Raw genomic sequence first — 21,620 nt, forward strand, 5'->3', positions numbered from 1 at the left:
CATCCAAGAGTTCTAATGGAGGTCTACAAGGAGATTAATGCTGTTTTCATGCCTGCTAAGACAACATTCATTCTTCATTCCATGAATCAAGAAGTAATTTCAATTTTGAAGTCATATTAAAAAAATACATTTAATAAGGCTATAGCTATACTTAGTGATTCCACAGATGGATCTGGGTAAAGAAAATTGACAATCCTCTGGAAATGATTCACCTTTTCAGATATCATTAAGAACATTAAAGATTCATGGGAAGAAGTCAAAATATCAACATTAACAGGAATTTGGGAGAAGTTGATTCCAACCCTCATGAATGACTTTGAGGGGTTCAAGACTTCAGTGGAGGATGTGACTGCAGGTGTGGCGGAAATAGTAAGACAACTAGAAGTAGAGCCTGAAGCTGTCATTGAATTGCTGCAATCTCATGATAAATATTGAATGGATAAAGAGTTGCTTCTTACAGATAAGCAAAGAAAATGGCTTATTGAGATGGAATCTACACCTGGTGAAGATGCTGTGAACCTTGTCGAAATGACAAAAAAGGGTTTGGAATGTTATGTAAACATAAGTGATAAAGCAGCAACAGGGTTTGAGAGAACTGACTCAAATTTTCAAAGAAGCTTCATTGTAGGTAAAATGCTATTAAACAGCATTGCATACTACAGAGAAATTCTTTGTGAACAGAAGAGTCCATTGATGTGGCAAACTTTATTGTTGTCTTACTTTAAGAAATTGCCACAACCACCCCAACCTTCAGCAACCACCAGCCTGAACAGTCAGCAGCCATCCACATCAAGACAAGATCCTCCACCAGCAAAAAGATTACAACTTACTGAAGGCCCAAATGATTGTTAGCATTTTTAATTAAGGTATGCACATTACTTTTTAGACATAATGCTACTTCATACTAATAGACTACAGTATAATCTAAACATAACTTTTATATACAATGGAAAAACAAAAAAATTGTGTGACTCACTTTATTGCAATATTCGCTTTATTGTGGTAATTTGGAACCAAACCCACAATATCTCTGAGGTATTTATACATACACACACACACACACACACACATATATATACATATATACATATATATACACATATATACACACACACACACAAACTCACATATGTACACACACAGTCACCTACACACAGACCACCACCACCACCATCCTATACATCACTGTCACAATATCCCAAACAGGCTAACAACTAAGGAACCAATCATGAATGGACCAAGGATTCACATCCTCTTCTTTGGTCTGCTGGGTAGGGAATGCTGCCACTGCTTTGACCAGCCTTTGGACTTCCTCCTTTTCCTTTCCTACTTCCAGTTCCACTGTGCAAGCCTGAACCTCTCAAAGTCACCTTCAATTCCATGTCCTCCCTGTATAGAGGGTCCTTGTGAGATTATCCTGTTCATTCTCCTGCTTCCTGTTGGATCATAGAGCACTCTAGAGAATGGAGAATTTATATTGCTGGTGAATTTACACTACTCTGTTCTAAACCCTTTTAGAAAAGAGGGTTTTCTCCACTTGCCTTAATAACTAACAAATTTTAGGACTGAGAATTCTTTTTTAATAAGAAATCCTTCTTTAAGGCTAACTGGAATCTCTTAGTTATACACTAAACTCACTTGATTGTGTTTCTACTCTGTCCATAGGGAGATTAAAATTAGGAGGCAATGTTATACTATGCAGCCAGAAAAATGAATGAAATCAATTCTTTGCAGCAACACTTATGCAGCAGAAGGCCATAATCCTAAGTGAAATAACACAGAAACAAAAAATCAAATACTGCATGTTCTCACAAGTAAGAACTAAGCAGTGGGTACACATGGACATAAAGATGGGAACAGTAGACACTGGGGACTCCAAGCACAGGGGCAGGAAGGAGAAAGGATAGCAAGGGTTGAAAATGACCTATTGGTTACTGTGTTCACTATTTGGAGTGATGGGTTCAGTAGAAACCCAAACCCCACCATTATGCAATATACCCATATAACAAACCTGCACATTATTCCCTAACCCTATAATGTAAAAAAAAAAAAAAAAAAAGTGTGAAGGCAACTACTTTATTATGACAGAGAAGACCGGTAGATTAAAGACAGAGTGTCAACCATAAAGAGGGAGGAAGAGAGAGAAAAAAATACATTAATTGATGTTCCTCAGCCCTCCTTATTCTAGTTCCATAATTCTGAGCATCCAAGTTGTTCTTCATTTCTTTAGAAGTATCATTTTTCTATTGCTTTAATCTTACTTTGGGTTTCTTCTGCTATCCCAGTTTCAGGATTTTCTGCTTATGGACACTGCAGAAAACCTAGACTGTTTAGGAGTTCTCTGGACCTTTAAGGCTGCTTACGTCTAACAACTGTCCATCCTGATCCTGTTCCTTTATACCAAGCCAACAGGTGCACAGCCCACTTGACACTTCAGCCATTTACTCAATACTTAGAGAGTATCTACTATGTACCAGGCATGGTTCTGGGCATGCGCTTTTAAGAATGAGCAAAAGTGACATAAATTCCTGCCTATTAAGAGCTTGCACATGCCCTCAGCTTGATCCAAGCCAGCTTGGATTCCAGGTCTTCTCCAGTCCTCATGGCTCATAGACTCCAGTCCTCATAGACTCATGGCTTAGCCTCCCCTTTATGATCCTATTGCTTCCCATGGCCCATTGGGTGCTGGTGTTTATTTCTCACTGCCTTAACTCTAGGTCCTTCTACAGGTTGGCTCAGAGTTACCCAATGCCTTTTGTTTTTATTTTTGTACTATTTCAAATTGGGTCCCCAGACAGCCTAGTGGCTTAGGCAGAAAACTCATCACAAAAGATTTAAAATTTTTATATATTGTGTTTTCTGTATGCCAGGTGCTGTTTAAGTGCCTTAGATATTAATTTATCTAATCTTTGTAACAACACCTAAAATAAAGTAGATGTAGTTTAGCCCTGTATGTTGACTAACTCATAAATAGAGAAGTCATGACCTGCCCAAAGTCACCCAGACAAAAAGGGGCAAACATGGGTTTGCCATCCCACATTTGACAATGTGGCTTTCCATTTGCTCCAGGTATTCTTGTTACCTCTTATGCTTCTGTCCATATCTCCTTTGCCCTGAGATCATTTGAAATATGACCCTTACTATGCATATAATTTCTCTCTCAGTGTTTCTCTTTCATAAGTGGCACGGGGCCAAGGACGTCACCCTGCAGGTCCCACTGGTTCCATCTCTTAAGTTGATAAAGATGAAGACATCTAAGATCTGTTTTGTCAAACTGCAAAGAACCAATGTCTGAGCATGCTCCCTGCATCTTAGTTCTGGTATTATAAAAGGCGTTTGGATTTTACTATCCCCTCCCATACGGCACTTCATTATATTGTCCACATGACATCCTCTCTCCTTGACATATCTCATCCCTCATGTAATGATAATTACCAGCACTGCACTCCTCTAACTTCTCTAGGGCAGTTTCCTACAGATCTAGGTTTTGTTTTATTTATCAGCTCTCTCTGCCCTTTCTTGCCTTAATTAAACTCAGCCTCAGGACACAGAAAGCCAGAGAACTTATTTTTTCTTCCCTTTGATGAAAGCAATATTGTTTCTTGGGGACAGCAAATATCATACCCACCCCCCTACCCATCATCTACCTCAAACACCCTTTGTCCTGTGTTTTCCCATGTCTGTTTGACTGAGTGTTTCAAGGTTTGATTTATACTTTAATGGTTTCTGATCCAAAGGAAAATAATGAATGGGAAGTAGTCTTTATTTCCCCTTTTTACCGGCAACTTTTATCATTTTTCCAAAGCATTGAATAGTAGCTATATTCTCATTCAGGAAAATCCTCACAACCCACCAGAGGCCCTTCTGTTATTTACATAAACAGACGGGTGGAAAAGAATTTATCTGCTGATAGCCAATCTCAGTTATCTGTGGCTTATGGGAAAGAAAGGCGGACAGATTCTAAACCTCCACAATATGTCCACATAGGTAGTATGACTTGTGGGTTTACCCCAAAACTGGGACTGTCTTACATTCTCCTAATTGTCATTTACAACAGAGACACAAAATACTGCTGTGGGTTCATGTACAGTCATTGATATCATAGTACAATGAACACACTGAATTCTTCCAACACTGAAGTGGCCAGTGACCACACCCACGACAAAACGTCCAGTCCATTCTTCTTCCACATGACAGAATAACATTTCTAGGACATTGTGCCACTGTCCTGCAAAAAACAAGGTTGTCCCCTGTTTTCAGGCTTAAATCTAAGCTGGGAAGCCTGACGATATGACTAACTATAGTGGATATCTAATTTTTTATGATACGTTCCATTTGAAACAAAAGAAATCTGTTGAAGGTTTTGCTTGCATGTCTCTGTTACTTTCACTACTGGCAAGGGCAGGTGGCTATTTATAATCCCTCAATCTAAACCATTCTATCCCCTGAGGCCTCTCTTCTCTCACCTCTCAGGATACCTCACATTTCTCTGTTCTCTCTGCCTCAGTGGTCAGCCCCACTCTCCTGCTCCTTCTGTACTCAGCTAATTCCTTTTTCCCAGCAAGACTCAGCTGAGGTGTCCCCTCCATAGTGAAGGCCTCCTTGACCGCCTGTCCCTGTCTACTGTGCACTCTGGGATGGTGGGGTGTTCCTCTCCATTGTGTCACTGAACGTAATGATCGTTGTCTTCCCTGCCACTATCATCCTGTAAGAAAAAACGATGTTTTTCATTCATGTTTCCTCCATGACTCCCAAAAATAATGTAGTAATTTAATAAGTTGATGAACAATGGGATCGGTGATTTAATAAATGAGTAAATAAAGGGAAAGAACAGAGATGGAATCATCCAACATCATATCCCCAGGGTCACAATTTTCCCAAGGACCACCCCTCATTATGGGGATCAGAAAGCCCAGAAGCTACCTGAAAATGCCAAATAAAGTATAAACCCAGGGTCACTGAGTCCCAGGAGAGTCTCAACTTTGCAACATTCAGTCATAAAGAGCAGGTTCCCAGTGCTTAGCCAAGGGGGCAGGTTATTCACTGCAGCTGTGTCCAAGGCTTGAAGATCTCACTGATATCCATCAGCAGAGCCAGCATGGATCCCGGATCACTAACAGGAACTTTCCCAGCCCAGAGAGAACCCAAAGCAAACCTTGTGTTGACAGCAGTTTCTTGGTCAGTCCCCTGAAAGCCCCACTTCCTACTCAAGGACATGAACATGCAAATCTTAAATCTGCCAGTGAAACTGAACTCTTCTGAACTAATTATCACTTATATATCTATGGCAACAGGACAGACCCTGGATACCTCAGCCTGCCCAAAGATCTAAACGCCAATGCTTTGTACCTTACCATTATCACAAAAATGATTTTTTAAATGGCCCCACAAAATGAAGCTTAGGTCTTAGAAAAGCATACAAATAACCACAAATGAAAAATATCTGTATTTTATAGTTCTGACAGTCAGGAGGTTGATATCCTTAATATTTACTTAGAAAAGGCATAAAAGAAAAAGATCTTTTTTTTTTAAGGAAGTAGTGAGATACTTGCACTCCTGGAAAGATGGAATAGATGTAAGCTTCTCAATTCCTGCCACTAAGTGCAACTAAAAACTCTAGACATTAAATATAAAACAAATGAGAAGCCTCTGCAAGGTGGAGAGAAGAAGGAAGGCAGATTGGGTAGGAACCTCGGACCCAAGGCACAATGTGGTGCTGAGTGACCTGGGTTTGTTTTTTTTGTTTTGTTTTGCTTTGTTTTGTTTTGTTTTGTTTGCCTTGAGTCTCCCAGACTTGGAGCTGAAGAAGCCAGCAACCTGGAAATACTGATGAGGGCAGGCCAAAAACAAAATATACAAAATATCACCCCAAAAGGACCCCAAGAAAGGGGAAACCTAGCAAGACAGATCACTTATTGATAATAATTTGCTCTATTCCACTCAACCCCCATCTACACCAGCAAAGACTTCATGGGTAGCTTTGACTTCCACCCTCTTCTGACTAACAAGGTGCCTGCCCCTACTACCCCAGACTGGAATGATGTCAGAGAAAGCAAAGTAAGGAGCCCAGACTTTCATCCTGGTTGGGCAGTAACAAGGTCCCCCACTCTCATAGTGTGAGGGGAGACCATGTGGGAAGCTTGAACCGCCCCCCCCCCCCCCCAGTAACAGGTCACCTGCCAGCAGTCACAAGATGGATTGGTATCAGAGGCCTAGTGGACAATAAAGACCTTTACCACTATCCAGGGAGGATGAGAGCACCCTTCCCCCGTGGCATCAGCAAAGGCCATTGCAGGAGCAGTAACAAGGCACCACTACCTCTCCTAGGCAAGGTAGTATCAGCAAAGACCTAGTGGGAAGCCAGAACTCCTACCCCAGCCAGCAGTAATGACCCCTTGGGTGCCAACAGTGAGCAAGTGAGGAACCAGGATTCCCACTCGTACCTGGCAGTAATGAGTAGTGCAGCCCCTTCCTCTAATGGAGCAATGATACAAAATGACAGCAAAAATAGAAGATCTAGATAAGATCCCAGGTCTCAACATGTAATACCAAACATGTCCAGGTTTCAATAAAAAATCATCACAAGATATACAAAGAACCAGAAAAATCTCAACTTGAATAGAAAAAAAAAAAAAAATAGGCATCAACAGAGATAAATGTTATAATTATATCAGTCATTCTATAATACTTAAGGTGAATTAAGAAGACATTTGAAACAAAGGACAAAAATAGAAAGATTCAGCAAATAAAAAGAAGACATAAAGAAGAACCAAATGGAAATTTTAGAACTGAAAAGTACAATACCCTAAATAAAACTCAGTGGTTGGACCCAACAGCACAATGTTGAGGGCAGGGGAAATATTACCTTGAAGATAAAACAATTGAAATTTTCCAATCCGAAGAAGGGAGAAAGAGAATAAATAAGTGAATATATATTCACTTATATATGTACATATATTCACTCATATGTGATGTGTGTGTATGCATATATATGTATGCGTGTGTGTATATATATATATGTATGAAACTGAGGAAAATGTTACATGGACTCTCTTTGTATTATTTCTTATTATATTATTTCTTATTAATGCATGTCAATATACAATTATCTAAAAACAACGACTGTCATTAAAAAAAGAAAGCAGAAAACGGGAGAGGTCTTGAATAGCAATTCACCAAAGAACGAATAAACATAGCAAATAAAGTTGGGGGGAAAAGTTTAACCTTACTAATCAACAAAGTCAAGACAGAATTTTAAGCAAGAAATAAATTTCCAGCAGTTTCTTCACATAATGGAGTAAAGTATTTTAGTGTAATAGGACTTTTGGGGTTCGTGTAGCATAATAGTTTTGTAGCTAACTCTTGTTGAATATCTTTCTGCCAAGAACTATACAATATACTTCACATTTTATCTCATTTCATCCTCACCAGAATCCTATAAGAAAGGTACTCACACAATCCTTCTTTTATAGATGAGGAAATTGAGGCTTACCGAGATTAAGCAAATTGCACAGTATGACCCATCTTGGAAATGGTAATGCCAGGATTCAAAGTCAGGCAGTCAGTAAATGTAAAACCCAAAACTCTAAAAACACTGGAAGACAACAGAGGCAATACCATTGTGGACATGGGAATGGAAAAAGATTTCAGGACGAAGACACCCAAAGCAAATGCAACAAAAGCAAAAACCGAAAAATGGGATCTAAATAAACTAAAGAGCTTCTGCAAAGCAAAAGAAACTATCGACAGAGTAAACAGACAACCTACAGAATGAAAGAAAATTTTTGCAAACTATGTGTCTGACAAAGGTCTAATACCCAGCATCCATAAGAAACTTAAACAAATTTACAAGGAAAAAAAAAAAAAACTTCTTTAAAAAGTGGCAAAGTACATGAACAGAAACTTTTCAAAAGAAGATATACATGCAGCCAACAAGCATACAAGAAAAAGCTCAACGTCACTGATCATTAGAGAAATGTAAATCAAAACTACAATGAGGTACCTTCTCAAACCAGTCAGAATGACTAGTATTAAAAAGTCTAAAAATAACAGATGCTGGAGAGTTGGAGAGAAAAAAGAATGCTTTATAACACTTTTGATGGGATTGTAGATTAGTTCAACCATTGTGGAAAACAATGTGGTGATTCCTTAGGGACCTAGAAACAGAACTACCATTCAACCCAGCAATCCCATTACTGGGGATACACCCAAAGGAATATAAATGGTTCTATCATAAAGATACATACACATGTATGTTTACTGCAGCACTGTTCACAATAGCAAAGACATGGAATCAACCTAAATGCCCATCAATGATAGACTGGATTAAGAAAATGTGGTACATATACACCATAGAATAATCTGCAGATAAAAAAATGAGATAATGTCCTTTGCAGGAACATGAATGAAGCTGGAGGTCATTATCCTTAGCAAACTAACACAGGAACAGAAAACCAAGTAAACTGACACAGGAACAGAAAACCAAGTACCACATGTTCTCACTTATAAGTGGGAGCTAAGTGAGAACACATGGACACATATAAGGGAACAACACACACTGGGGCTTATTACAGGATGGAGGCTGGGAGAAGGACAAGGATGAGAAAAAATAACTATCAGATACTAGGCTTAATACCTGGGTGATGAAAGAATCTGTACGACAAACCACCCCAACATGAGTTTACCTGTATAACAAAACCTGCACACGTACCCTTGAACTTAAAATAAAATTTAAAAAATAAATAAATAAAAGAAAGTGAGGCAGTCAGACCCCAGAGAACCTATACTCTCCCCCAGTGCTTTAGCAAACATGACCTCTTTCTGGTGGGCAGATCTGGAAGGCTGGATCAGTTTGCATTTGCAGCCCAGGGACTTTCTGGTGCTCATCATCTTGTCCCTGGTCCCAGATTCAAAACTGGCACTTTGGCTGGACCAGATGCTCCTGACCCTTTGTCAAGAGGAAGGATATCCAGGCACCAAAGGGACCTCACCAAGAGGGAGAAGGTGTCTAATGACCCAGGCACAACAGGAGACCCTGAAGCTCACAGGTTGTATCTAGGGTAGCATGGGTGATGCTATAAGCACACCCCTCCCCAACACCCAGCCAAACTAGCACCACTATGAACTTGGCACCAATAGGGAAGCAAGTGTAAGGTCTACAGATAAGGACCCGAACTGTACAAGAACAGTCTACAACAGAGACACCCCTTGGCAACCTCTGGCAGAAGATGCTGCTGAGACTCCAGTTATCTCCTTCTCCAATGTTTGGAAGTTGAACCAATTCCACTCTGTGGTTTGTCAGATGAGGCTGAGATGCGGGTGTTGCTGGGAGGTCTCAAGATGGACATATTAAACCTCCTGCAAATATTGGCAATAATGTTTAAATAACCCTTTGGGAAAATTAGAATAAGTTAATCACATTTGTACCCTGAGTACATAAAGCAGGCCATACAGGTTATATTGTCAAGGAAATATATATTATAATACAGTAAAATGCCATTTCTTAAGTTTCTAAGATAGGGAATAAAATATGACACTTCCTGGGGATAGAGGGAGTGAGATGAACTCTGGCACACCATGGAAGAAACTGCAAATGGGTACAGCTCCACTGGAGAGCAGTTTAACACCATGCATCTCAGTCTCTCCAGGATCAACAAAGAGGTATGGGTAAAGATGCTTACAGCGGCATTGTCTATGACAGTAAAAAATTAGACACAAAAATAAGGGAAAGGTTAAATCAATGGGAAATATCCATACAATGGAATATTATTGGTCATTAAAGTTATTAAAAAACATGTTTTCTGATACAAGAAAATGCTCATAAATGTTGTTAAAAAAAAAAAACCAGACATAAAAATAAATAGGTAATAGGATTTCAACTGTGTGTGCGTGTGTGTGTGTATGTGTGTGTGTGTGTGTGTGTGTGTGTGTATGTCGAGAGAAATACAGCAAAATGTAAATAGCTAGTATTTCCCAGTGTGGGATTTCAGCAGTGTTTTATTTTTCTTACTTTCCAATTTTCTGAAATGTTAAATTTCTAAAATTGGCATGTTACCATTATAATGGGGGGAAACAACCAAAAGAAGAATAGATGACTCTTATGATCTGTGAGAGGCTACTAATGAAGGAGATAAACACAGAGCAAGTAGAATAAAAGCTGCAGCAAATAAATGAGCAAGGAGAGAGGTGACTCCACGTTAAGTGCACACATATGTCTTTATGGCCCTTAGAAAGCTTCTGGCCAGAGGAAAATGGATGGTTTATGTTTATTATTTATCACTGTCACTGTCTGAGAAATAACACCCAAAGGGAAAAGCCAGATGGCATCGCAGCTAGGAAAGGACAGAGAAAAGAGAAGTGTCTAATAATCTGTAAACCAGAGAACACCTGGATGGGCAAAACCTGAGCACAATGGAGCCCCACACACTGTGTTGATAGGTGTTTGTGCTTTCCATCTTTCTGCCACCTCAGCTCTCCTCACGCAAAGCACAGACAGCTTTAGCAGAATAACCAATGAGAAAAAAATCAATAACAACAACAACAACAACAACAAAAAGAGAAACAAGCAAACAAGCATCCCTCTTGCTTTGTCTGGCCCCAGATCCTCCCCATATGCACCAGCGCCCCTGGGGACACTTGAGCCCTCAGCCGGGGGCTGAATGGCACTGATTCAAAGCTACAGACAGTGATCAATTCTGCAAGTGATGGCCGCAGATAAAAACCTAGGATCCATGTGTTCAGTAGGGAATAAGTTATAGGCTGGCTATTTCTAGTACTTTGCAGTCTTTTCATTAGGTTAAAAGAAACACCTAACTCCTCTGCAAGGAACAATCCCCTCTCATCTTTGTATGCAACAGAGAGAGATTTGTAAGTTTATCTATATTTCTAGAAACAGAAGTCCATACGGAGCAATTAGTTTATGTTCAGAGACGCGTGCTCATTCCTTTTTAAGGTAATTCAAATACAGTTCAAGCACCAACAATACAATTGGGAGGAGACCATGTGCAAAGCCTTGGGAGAATGGTATTTCCTGACTTGAGCTAAGAATACTACAAAGAAATGACACAGACACAAATTTGGTGAGTCTTCCAGTATGCCAAATGCTTTGCATATGTTATTTTAAAAGAAATAGTCCTAAATGACTTACATAATTATTAACTATTTCCTGAGTTGTCAAAGAACATATCAGGCCTATACTAGTTACTAAACAATTTTAATGAGGAAGAATGTATGTCTTGGGTCGTGACATGTGCTCATTTTGTTGTAATAATAATTCTATCAATTTTACATTGTTTTATCATTGTCTTTTTACACAGTTATCCAATTTTCATTTCATTGCTTTTATTTCATTCTTTTAACAATATTCATTGTATCCTGTCATTCAGGTTAGTACCATTATATCGTTATTCTAAAATAATTCTGTTTATTTTATTAGTCTTTTGGTGTCCTTTACCTGGTACCATGATAGTGCTGTATCCATATTATTACATTTAATCCTTATAGTAACCTACAGTAGTTAATAATAATAATGTTATGTAGAAGAAACCCAAGGCTTAAGTAGGTCATGACTTGCCCAAGAGTGCATGGTTATCAAGCAAAATAGAGGCTTGCATTGGGGCTATCATCTACAAAGCCCCTGTTTACCCATTGTCCAACACCACCTCCCACTAGGCTACACTGATGAGAAGAAAGACACACTGAAATTCTCTGAAAATTTGTCGCGAAAGACACTTAACCCAGTGTGATGGCCTCAGATAATAATGCCTCCCATTGACTCCAGCCATAAAACCCTTCCAGAGCCTACAGTGCCCATAATTATTAAGCTTATCTCTGCACTATTTGCTGCTCTTGCCCAGAACAGTAGACAAGGCAAAACATTTTAGAGGCGGATAAAACACAACCATTTTTAAAAGGCAGGAAGTGCAGTTGATAAAAATGTAATTACCTGTTTCTTCATGGAACATGTTTGCAAAGTAAAATATCTGGTTTTGCTGTTTCTACTGCTGCAGACAATAAAAGACATTTAGGAAAATTATTGTCAAATTCTCTGAGCTCTATCAAGCAATTTCGCATTATGATTAATTGATTTTTAGGACGGTTTTATGCGTATGGACGGTGCATAAGCCTGACTCAGTATCTTATTCTGTATGAATTAAGAGAATAAATATGTTACACTCAGTTTCATATTCTGTGACGTAGTTCAAGAAAAGACGTATCACTATCATACACTTCAGGTTACTGTTCTGTTTCCTGTTTTGGGTGTTTTGGTATTAATGCAATCATTACATTATGATCACATGATGCTTGTGAATGAAACCATACATTTGCAAGGGGGAGTTCAGGAAAAAAAAGTTTCCTCCTCTCTATACCCATTCAACTCAAACCTGCTTTAAGAGACTAATTCTTTCTTATGTTTAAAAAAAAAAAAAAGATTTTATATTTTTTGTCACCGTGTATCTTCTAAAAACCCTCTACTTTTTATGTATTTGTATAAATTTAGGAAGTACAAGCGCAATTTTATTACATGAAAATTCTCTACTTTAGACTCCCAATCTTTTTTCTTAATAAAACTGTTCAGTTCCCGGCAAGAGTCAAAGCTCTCAACTGCATTTAACTGGATAGCTCCCTTATGCAGGAGAGGGGACAAGGCCACCTTCTCCCTTCCCCACCTAGCTCGTCTGCCCCTCCCTTCAATGTGAAAGGATGAGAAATTACTTAAAGGGCAAAAGGTATGTTATTCCAGTGACGGACACACTAAAAGCCCAGACTTCGCGATTATGCAATATATTCATTTAATAAAATTGCACTTGTGTACCGTAAATGTATATAAATAATTTTTTTAAGATGCGTCTGCCACCTCCAAAATTCAAGGGCAGGAAAGGATTTCCTCCAGCTGTAGCAGAGACTTGAAACCAACTCTCTCAGGGGCCCTTTCTTTCACATTTCAGAGGCCAATGGTAGGCACTGCCTCCTGCAACAGGCAGCTTTGGGTTCCTTCCTCAGCCCCTGTCCACTGGACATAACCGGCCCCATTGGGTTCCAAATCCCCTACACATGGCCTTGGGCCAAGTTCCCCCAAGCCATCTCTAGGTCAGCTCTCCTCTCCTCCACTCAGCTCCAACTTTGTTTCATGCATCCTTGTCCTGCAGACTCTAGAAGGGTAACCTATTCACAAATCAGCTAGCTCTCCAGCTGGCCACAGTATCTCCTGCTCTGTATCCTATAGTCTCTATTCCTCATCATCTCCACATGAACAACTCAAGCCCTCTCACTGGGCAGAGGTGAAAGAGAAGCACTCACCTCCCCTTCCCCGTAGGGTCAAAGGGAAGAACGTGCTACAGCATTTTGACCACTTCCTCTAAGAAATCCTCTCCCAACTTTGCAGTTTCTCCTTTATACAGTCACATTAAGTTGCAATCACAAATTAACTCCCAAAATGTTGGCAGCCTAGCAAAATTTTGTTCCACTTTTAGGCAAAGCCCGCTGAGAATCTGGATGTCTTATGAGGGCTGCTGCTCTATCAGGTGACCCCGTGATCCAGACAACTTCAGTTTTATGGCTCAGCCACAACCACCAAGGCTAGGGAATAGATTTCTTTTGGTGTTAATGCAATCAAGACTTGGGGAAGCCACATCCATTCTTTTGCACTTTGAAGTGACAGATGTCCCATCCATACACAGACCACTAGCCAGACCATGTGACCCTAGTTCTGCAAGGAGACCAGGAAACATAAGAAAGCTCAGGAGATATTGCTGAGCATTGGCATCTCAACTATACTCCCCAGTATGGAAAAGAGGATTATGGACCGAAAAAGATATTTAATCTTCTTGGCAAGTTCTTCAACATCAGAACATCTCACTTTGTTATATGGGGGTTGCTGGAATCTAATTTATTGGGCCTCAGCCAAAAAAGAGACAAAAAGGGTCCCACATAAAACATCCCATTATATCTGTGTTAACACTCTAAAATATTGCAAGATACAACGAGCAGAACTAACATTTGGTGAGTACCTACTAGGTACTAGACACTGTTTACATACATGATCCAATCTGACTCTCACAAGAATCCAGAACTAAAAGTAGTAATGCCCTAGTTCACTATGGAATAGAACCTGAATCTCTCAGATACTACAAACATTGGCCAAGGTCAGCTCATTAGGGAGGGAGTCATGTTTAAAAGCTAGACATGGCCAGGCACGGTGGTTCATACCCGTAATCCCAGCACTTTGGGAGGCCGAGACAGGTGGATTACCTGAGGTCAGGAGTTTGAGACCAGCCTGGCCAACATGGTGAAACCCTGTCTCTACTAAAACTATTTTAAAAATTAGCCTGGTGTGGTGGCATGCTTCTGTAATCCCAGCTATTCGGGAGGCTGAGGCGAGAGAATCTCTTGAACCCAGGAGGCAGAGGTTGCAGTGAGTCGAGATGGCGCCACTGCACCCTAGCCTGGGCAACAGCGCAAGACTCTATCTCAAAAATATAATTAATTAATTGAAAAATAAATAAATATAAAAGCTAGATATATGTTTCAAAATAGTACTCTTACACATCGTTCATTTTTTGTCCATCTCAAACAAAATACACTTACCACATAAATATGTTCTTTCAGCACCTGACATAATTCAGAAAGCTATAATAATCAAGTCAAGGGATCATTAATTATCAGAATTAATGCTCTTCTCTGGACTGTAGAGATGTAGAGGTATGAGTAGGCTCAAGGTAATAGTGCATTTCTTGCACTTTCATCAAATTAATTATTTCAATGTCACGTGTGCTCAGAAGAGCCATGCCTTCCATAGATTCGAGCCCCAGTTACACCCTCAGTCTTATCCATCTGTGGCCAATGAAAAAACCTAAAGGGGATGGCAGGGGAAATGGATGAAAAAGTGCACTGACCCATGACTGTTTCCTCCTTGCCTGCTGTCCTCACCTCCATCTTGACCTCTGTGAGGTCTGTTAATTAGACTCCTACTTCCTGTACAACTAGAATGTGTAAACCTTGAGATATTCTACCCATAAACATCAATGGTTCATGCAATTTTTAGGATATTGACACTGTATAACAAGTAAATGTGTCATAGCATGACTCCAGCCTTCCTCATTCTCTGGAAAGTTGGTATCAATGACTTGTTTGAAAGTACATAAGCTCGGCCGGGCGCAGTGGCTCAAGCCTGTAATCCCAGCACTTTGGGAGGCCGAGACGGGCGGATCACGAGGTCAGGAGATCGAGACCATCCTGGCTAACACAGTGAAACCCCGTCTCTACAAAAAATACAAAAACTAGCCGGGCGAGGTGGCGGGCGCCTGTAGTCCCAGCTACTCGGGAGGCTGAGGCAGGAGAATGGCGTAAACCCGGGAGGCGGGGCTTGCAGTGAGCTGAGATCCGGCCACTGCACTCCAGTCCGGGCGACAGAGCGAGACTCCGCCTCAAAAAAAAAAAAAAAAAAAAGAAAGTACATAAGCTATAGGAAATTGAATTAATTAAAATTGCATTTTGGATTGGATTTTAATCCTTGAATTGGATTAAAAATAAATTGTGTATTTTTGAATGTGCAAGAGATGAGGCATCCTCAACAGCAAGTAACAATTTAGAGAACGAGAAAACAAGCTCAAAGAGAGGGTCAGTGCTGAACCACTTGCAGCCTATGAGGCAAAGATAAGCCTTTTTCAAAGGATTTCCCCATCCTAGGAAATAACCATTTCCTATGGCTCCAGAGATACTGGAGTGCTTAAGAATTTAGTAGTGTAAAAGAAAAGACAAAACAAACCAAAAAAGAACCATGTACAGTAGTGTGAATGACACATCAAGCAATCTGATGACCTCTCCAAAGCTGGTGAGTCCCCGGGCAGGTGGACCTCAGTGGCAAGCTGGGGGCCACTTGTCTATCCTCCTCTCCTGAGGACATCCAATTCAATGTCATAAATATGTAGTCAGTACTCCTGTGCAGTGGCCCAGCATTCTCATTGCAAGAGAGATAGACATGAGTGTGACACTAGCCTTGCATTTAGGAAAATTATTCTTCTATGCTACACATGTAAGTTATTTACTGAACTGGAACCTCATCCCTACCCCAGTCTACAAGGCTTTCTCACTAAATTTCGGACTTCAGTCACTGTTTCATTCAGCAAGCCTATTGAACTGCCAAGATCTGTGCTAGGTACTAGAGACAAAAATAAATATAATATAGTATTTATCTTCTTTTTTTTTTTTTGAGACAGACTCTCACTCTGTCACCCAGGCTGGAGTGCAGCAGTGCTATCTCGGCTCACGGCAACCTCTGCCTCCCGGGCTTAAGCGATCCTCCTAACTCAGTCTCCCCACTAGCTGAGACAACAGGGTATGTGTTACTATACTTGGCTAATTTTTGTATTTGTTTGGTAGAGACAGAGTTTCACCATTTGCCCAGGCTGGTGTCTTTATCTCTAAAGATTTTATACTGTACTGAGAGAGACAGAACAGACAAACATAGCAAAAACGAACATGTGACGGGGTTATTTCTTAACCCTTCAGAGCAACTAGTCTAGTGGGGATTTTGATCTCTAGAAGAAAACAAAGGTTACAGGCATGGGTCATGGATTAAGTCCCCAGGAAGGAGGCATGCAGGATTTGGAAGGGGAGCATGTAGGAGATGTTCACTGTTGGCCCCACAGGCAATTCCTCTCCATCTCCCTGCTAATGGGCTGAGGTTCCTTGATCACAGGGAACGAAGCATAACCCAAGACCACCCTTCAAGGTATGAGTCATGATCATTCTAACTCAATAGGAAATCCACTTATCTTAGCCCTAGATTGGTCTTGGGGTGGACACAGTTCTGGCCAATGATTCATAAGGGGAAGTCCGTAGGGGGCCTTCATGTGTAGAATAAAAAGATACGATCTCTCTAAGGAGAGAGCTTGAGAGATTTGGTACCACCCTTCCTGTGGCAGTTCTTTTGAGAACACAGGACCCTGGAGTTGGACCAGCCATCTTATACCCATGAGGTACTAACCTGAGGCTGAAGCATCAGCACAAGGTTTCAGAGAAGAAGAATATAAAGCAAGTGTGTCCAATTCACGGCCCAAGACAGCTTTGAATGTGGCCTAACACCAATTTGCAAACTTTCTTAAAACATTATGAGGTTTGGTGATTTTTTTTTTTTTAACCTCACCAGCTATTGTTAGTGTTCATGTATTTTATGTGTGGCCCAAGACAATTCTTCTTTCAGTGTGGCCCAGGGAAGCCAAGGATTGGATACTCATGATATAAAGTGTCTGGGTCCCAGCCAAAATTGTTGAACCACCGAAAGACCTGGTACTGCCTACCTCTAAACCGCTTTGTAAGTGGATGAACATCTTCAGAAATAAAGTTAGCGTTCATCGAGGGTTCTGTAACCTGCAGCCCAAAGCATCCTAACTTTGGAAGGGTAGAAAAAGTCAAGGAGCTCCCATGATGTGCCAGGATTCTACTAGTAGCCTAAGATATCAAGATAAACATGTTATTATCTGTGCTGTCATAAACCAGCCATTACCACATAATGCTAAGAAAGACGTGTGAGTTCACAGTGGCAGGGACAGAGCATTATGAAGGAGAGACTTTCTGAGGGAAAGATCTGAGCAGGGGCTGCTGGAAGGCTGAGGGGATGTGGGAGAGCTGGAGAAAGAGGTGAGCAGAGCTACTCCATGCCAGCTGCACGCACTTTCAGGCTGGCTCACAGGCTGCTCTACTGACAACCCTCTGAGGCCTCCCATAGAGCCTCCTCCTGAAAACTTCACCCCAAGGCCTCCCCATCACAGTCCTCTCTCCAGAGATGGTGGAATTGATAAGCATAGCCAAAGGACCTGAGAGGTATTGCTCTAAGAAATAAAATTCACCCTGGGGTGAAGAAAGATACACTTATAGAAACCCCTTCAGGCAGCAGACAATGCTCCCGTAGGGCTGGACTCTCTCCAACCCTACACCTCAGGAGGCTTCTCTCTCTGGATCATCTTCTCTTGGTTCCTGCAGGAAAAAAGTCCAAGCATCCTGAAGAAGAACACATGCTGGCAAGTGCTACCACCAGAGGGAAATGAAAATGATACACAACAATCCATTACATCCAAGCAGTGGAAACGATCCACCTGAATCAGTGTCTCCCCTGATGCTTAACTAATGCTCACAAGAATTCTATAAGTTGGCAATGTTATTATTTCCATTTTACAGATGGGTAAACAGAGGCTCGGATAATTTCAGTAATTGTTCAAGGTCACATAGCCTGTAAGTAACTGTGCAAATGCAGATTTGATCATAGGTCTAATTCCAGAGTTTTGCTTTTTACCACTATGAAATCTTATCTCACAAAAACAGTAGAGTTCATTTCCATGGAATTCGTTGGCCGGCAGTCAAGAAAATGGGTACAAAAGTCTGTTCAGAAGCAATTTAAATCTATTACCTCTTAAATTCAACAAAAATTTACCGAGGGTCTGCTCTGGAGTAGGCACTGGGTTACAGAAATGTGCTCAGCAAGGCCCCTCCTCATGGCTTCAGAAGAACAACCAACCTCGTATTCTAGACAGCCCTAACCTGAATCAATATGCTATCAGACATCAGCTGACAACTACATGATTCAATCATTCATCTAGAGGCAAAATGTCTGAAAAATTGAAAACTTCAATTCTTCATGAGTGGCGAAGAACAAATGGAGTCTGAAAAAGTCAATCCATCATTCATATGGTTGCAAAACTCCTCAAGCCTGATGCCATGAGGGCCCCACATAGAAATGAATGTGATGTCCTTCACCTCCTTTCTGCTAGCTGTTAAGGGCTTGGTCTTGCTTGATCTCACCTCCTCAGAGAAGGAGGAGCTGTGATAAACTCAACTTGTGGTTCCCAATTCCCCATCCTCTACCTGTTTTCCCCCGCCCCGGCTGCAGCTGCGTAAGCTGCTTCAAGACCTCCCAGAAACCTTTTGTGCTACTGTTGATCCTCCATTGAAATCTCTGGCAATCAAGGTGCTAGGGAATTAGGTGCTACCTTGATTGCAGGCTTCAGGCTGGCTAAAAGCATACAGGGATTTCGATCTTTAATCTCATCGGCAGGGGAGGCAGATTTTCCAGTATAAACAGCAAGAGCCTTGTACGTGCTCCCACGTCAAGTCTAGGAGAAACACTTTAAAACCCAAAGGATTATAAGTCATGCTGCTAGAAAGACACATGCACACATATGTTTATTGCGGCACTATTCACAATAGCAAAGACTTGGAATCAACCCAAATGTCCATCAGTGACAGACTGGATTAAGAAAATGTGGCACATACACACCATGGAATACTATGCAGCCATAAAAAAGGATGAGTTCGTGTCCTTTGTAGGGACATGAATGCAGCTGGAAACCATCATTCTCAGCAAACTATCACAAGAACAGAAAACCAAATACTGCATGTTCTCACTCGTAGGTGGTAATTGAACACTGAGATCACTTGGACACAGGAAGGGGAGCATCACACACCGGGTCCTATTGTGGGGAGGGGGTAGGGGGAGGGATAGCATTTGGAGATATACCTAATGTAAATGACGAGTTAATGGGCGCAGCACACCAACATGGCACATGTATACACATGTAACAAACCTGCACGCTGTGCACATGTACCCTAGAACTTAAAGTATAATTTTTAAAAATGTAAAATAATCATAATGCTAGCATTTACTGAGACTTGGTCTTATTATAACTCCACTTCCTTTTCTCAAGACACAATCCCCAGAAAAAGCACCTGCTTTTTGTCATTTTCAAAAATATGACTTGCTCTTTTTTTAATATTGATTTTTTTACTATTCATTCACAAAATATGTATTGACCACGTACTGCGTACAGTACACGTTTGAACGTGTGTTTCCTCTTGTTGATTCTCCTCTCTGGCCCCACCTCTCTCTCTCTCTCTGCTCACTCCTTTCCTTTCTCTCTTACGGGAAGTGGAAGTATTGATAAATGATCAGTTTGAGAGTAAAGCCTCTAGGAGAACTCAGTAAGAATGGCCTGAGGGCTGGCCTGGTCAACACACTTATTGTTAACTTAAGCACTGGCATTGAAAAGGTACGCAAATTCACAGTTGAAGCAAAGCATTTAGAAAGATGTTTCGATGGTAATGCCTGAGTTCAAGACTATTTTAAACTTCTGTTTAAGTAAAGCAATGTATTTAAAAAAAAAAAAAAAAAACCTTTTTTTCATCAACCTTGTAAAAGAACCTTCAAGGAAATGACTTGGAGCTAAAGGACTTTACTCCAGGACCTATTATATGTAGCTTCTCTTAAAGTCACAGTTTCCATGAACCTATCTATGATATTAGTGAGGACTTACTGTACTCAGTTTCAAATATTGTTTCCAGCGCAGCTACGATGAAATAACTGGGAAGGTTCTTTTTCTTACGGTTTTTCTTTAGTCCTTTATTCATTATAGCTGCTACCAGGCGGCCAGGGATGGCACTGAGCGGTGACAACCTGCTAGCAGCCCTCGCTCGCTCTGGGCGCCTCCTCGGCCTCGGCGTCCGCTCTGGCGCCGCTCACGGTGCCCTTCCGCCCGCCGCTGCGCTGTGGGGCCCCTCTCTGTGGCTGGCGGAGGCCTGAGCCGGCTCCCTCTGCTGGCGGGGAGGTGTGGAGGGAGAGGTGCTGGCAGGAGCCAGGGGCTGCGTGGGGTGCTGGCGGGCTCAAGCGGGTTCCCAGTCGGCGCTGATCGGAGGGTCCCCACACTGGGCGCCACAGGCCTGCACCTGCTGGGCTTGATCAGAGGCCGGGTCCCCTGCCTGGACCGCCCTTCCCTCTTCCAGGGTCATTGGCCACGATGGCGGGTCTCTCTTTCTCGCTTCCCCTCTTTTCTCTTGGTTGTCTGGGACAAGCTCCCTCTGGGTTGCCAGAGTGCCTGGCCTAGGTGCCACAAAGTCCTCAGGAAGTGCCAGTGAGAGGTCAAGCCAGCTGGGCTTCTGGGACTGGTGGGGACTTGGAGGATTTTTCTGTCTAGCTACAGGGTTGTAAATGCACCAATCAGCACTTTGTGTCCAGCTAAAGGATTGTAAACCCACCAATCAGCACTCTGTGTCTAGCTAAAGGTTTGTAAACGCACCAATCAGCACTCTGTCAAAACGGACCAATCAACTCTCTGTAAAACGGGCCAATCAGCTCTCTGTAAAATGGACCGATCCGCAGGATGTGGGTGGGGCCAGATAAGGGAATAAAAGTAGGTCACCCAATCCAGCAGCAAACCTGCTTGGGTCCACTTTCACCCTGTGGAAGTTTTGTTCTTTTGCTGTTTGCCATGAATCTTGCTGCTGCTCATTCTTTGGTCCACACAGCCTTTATGAGGTGTAACAGTCACCACAAAGGTCTGCAACTTCACTCTTTTTTTTTTTTTTTTTTTTTTTTTTTTTGAGAAGGAGTGTTGCTCTGTTCCCTGAGCTGGAGTGCAGTGGCCAGATCTCAGCTCACTGCAAGCTCCGCCTCCCGGGTTTACGCCATTCTCCTGCCTCAACCTATAGAGTAGCTGGGACTACAGGCACCCGCCACCTCACCCGGCTAGCTTTTTGTATTTTTTAGTAGAGAAGGGGTTTCACCGGGTTTGCCAGGATGGTCTTGATTTCCTGACCTCGTGATCCACCCGTCTGGGCCTCCCAAAGTGCTG

General features: G+C 41.6%; 1 long non-coding RNA gene across 4 annotated transcripts in view; it reads right to left on the reverse strand.

Annotated features, from left to right (window-relative positions):
• The window catches only part of LOC117095422, a 41,286-nt gene extending 20,761 nt beyond the window's left edge, over positions 1 to 20,525 (reverse strand). For 2 of the 4 annotated variants that reach the window (XR_004441974.1, XR_004441973.1), the window contains exon 1: positions 17,301 to 17,431. This is a non-coding gene — a long non-coding RNA (uncharacterized LOC117095422). Of the gene's footprint in view, positions 1 to 17,300; positions 17,432 to 20,306 lie in introns of those variants that run through there. The other 2 variants (XR_004441976.1, XR_004441975.1) reach the window with 2 other exon arrangements.
• Between the last annotated feature and the right edge of the window lie 1,095 nt (positions 20,526 to 21,620).

The sequence above is a fragment of the Trachypithecus francoisi genome, unplaced genomic scaffold (assembly GCF_009764315.1).
Source record: "Trachypithecus francoisi isolate TF-2019V2 unplaced genomic scaffold, Tfra_2.0 Lachesis_group13, whole genome shotgun sequence".
Lineage (NCBI taxonomy): Eukaryota > Metazoa > Chordata > Mammalia > Primates > Cercopithecidae > Trachypithecus > Trachypithecus francoisi.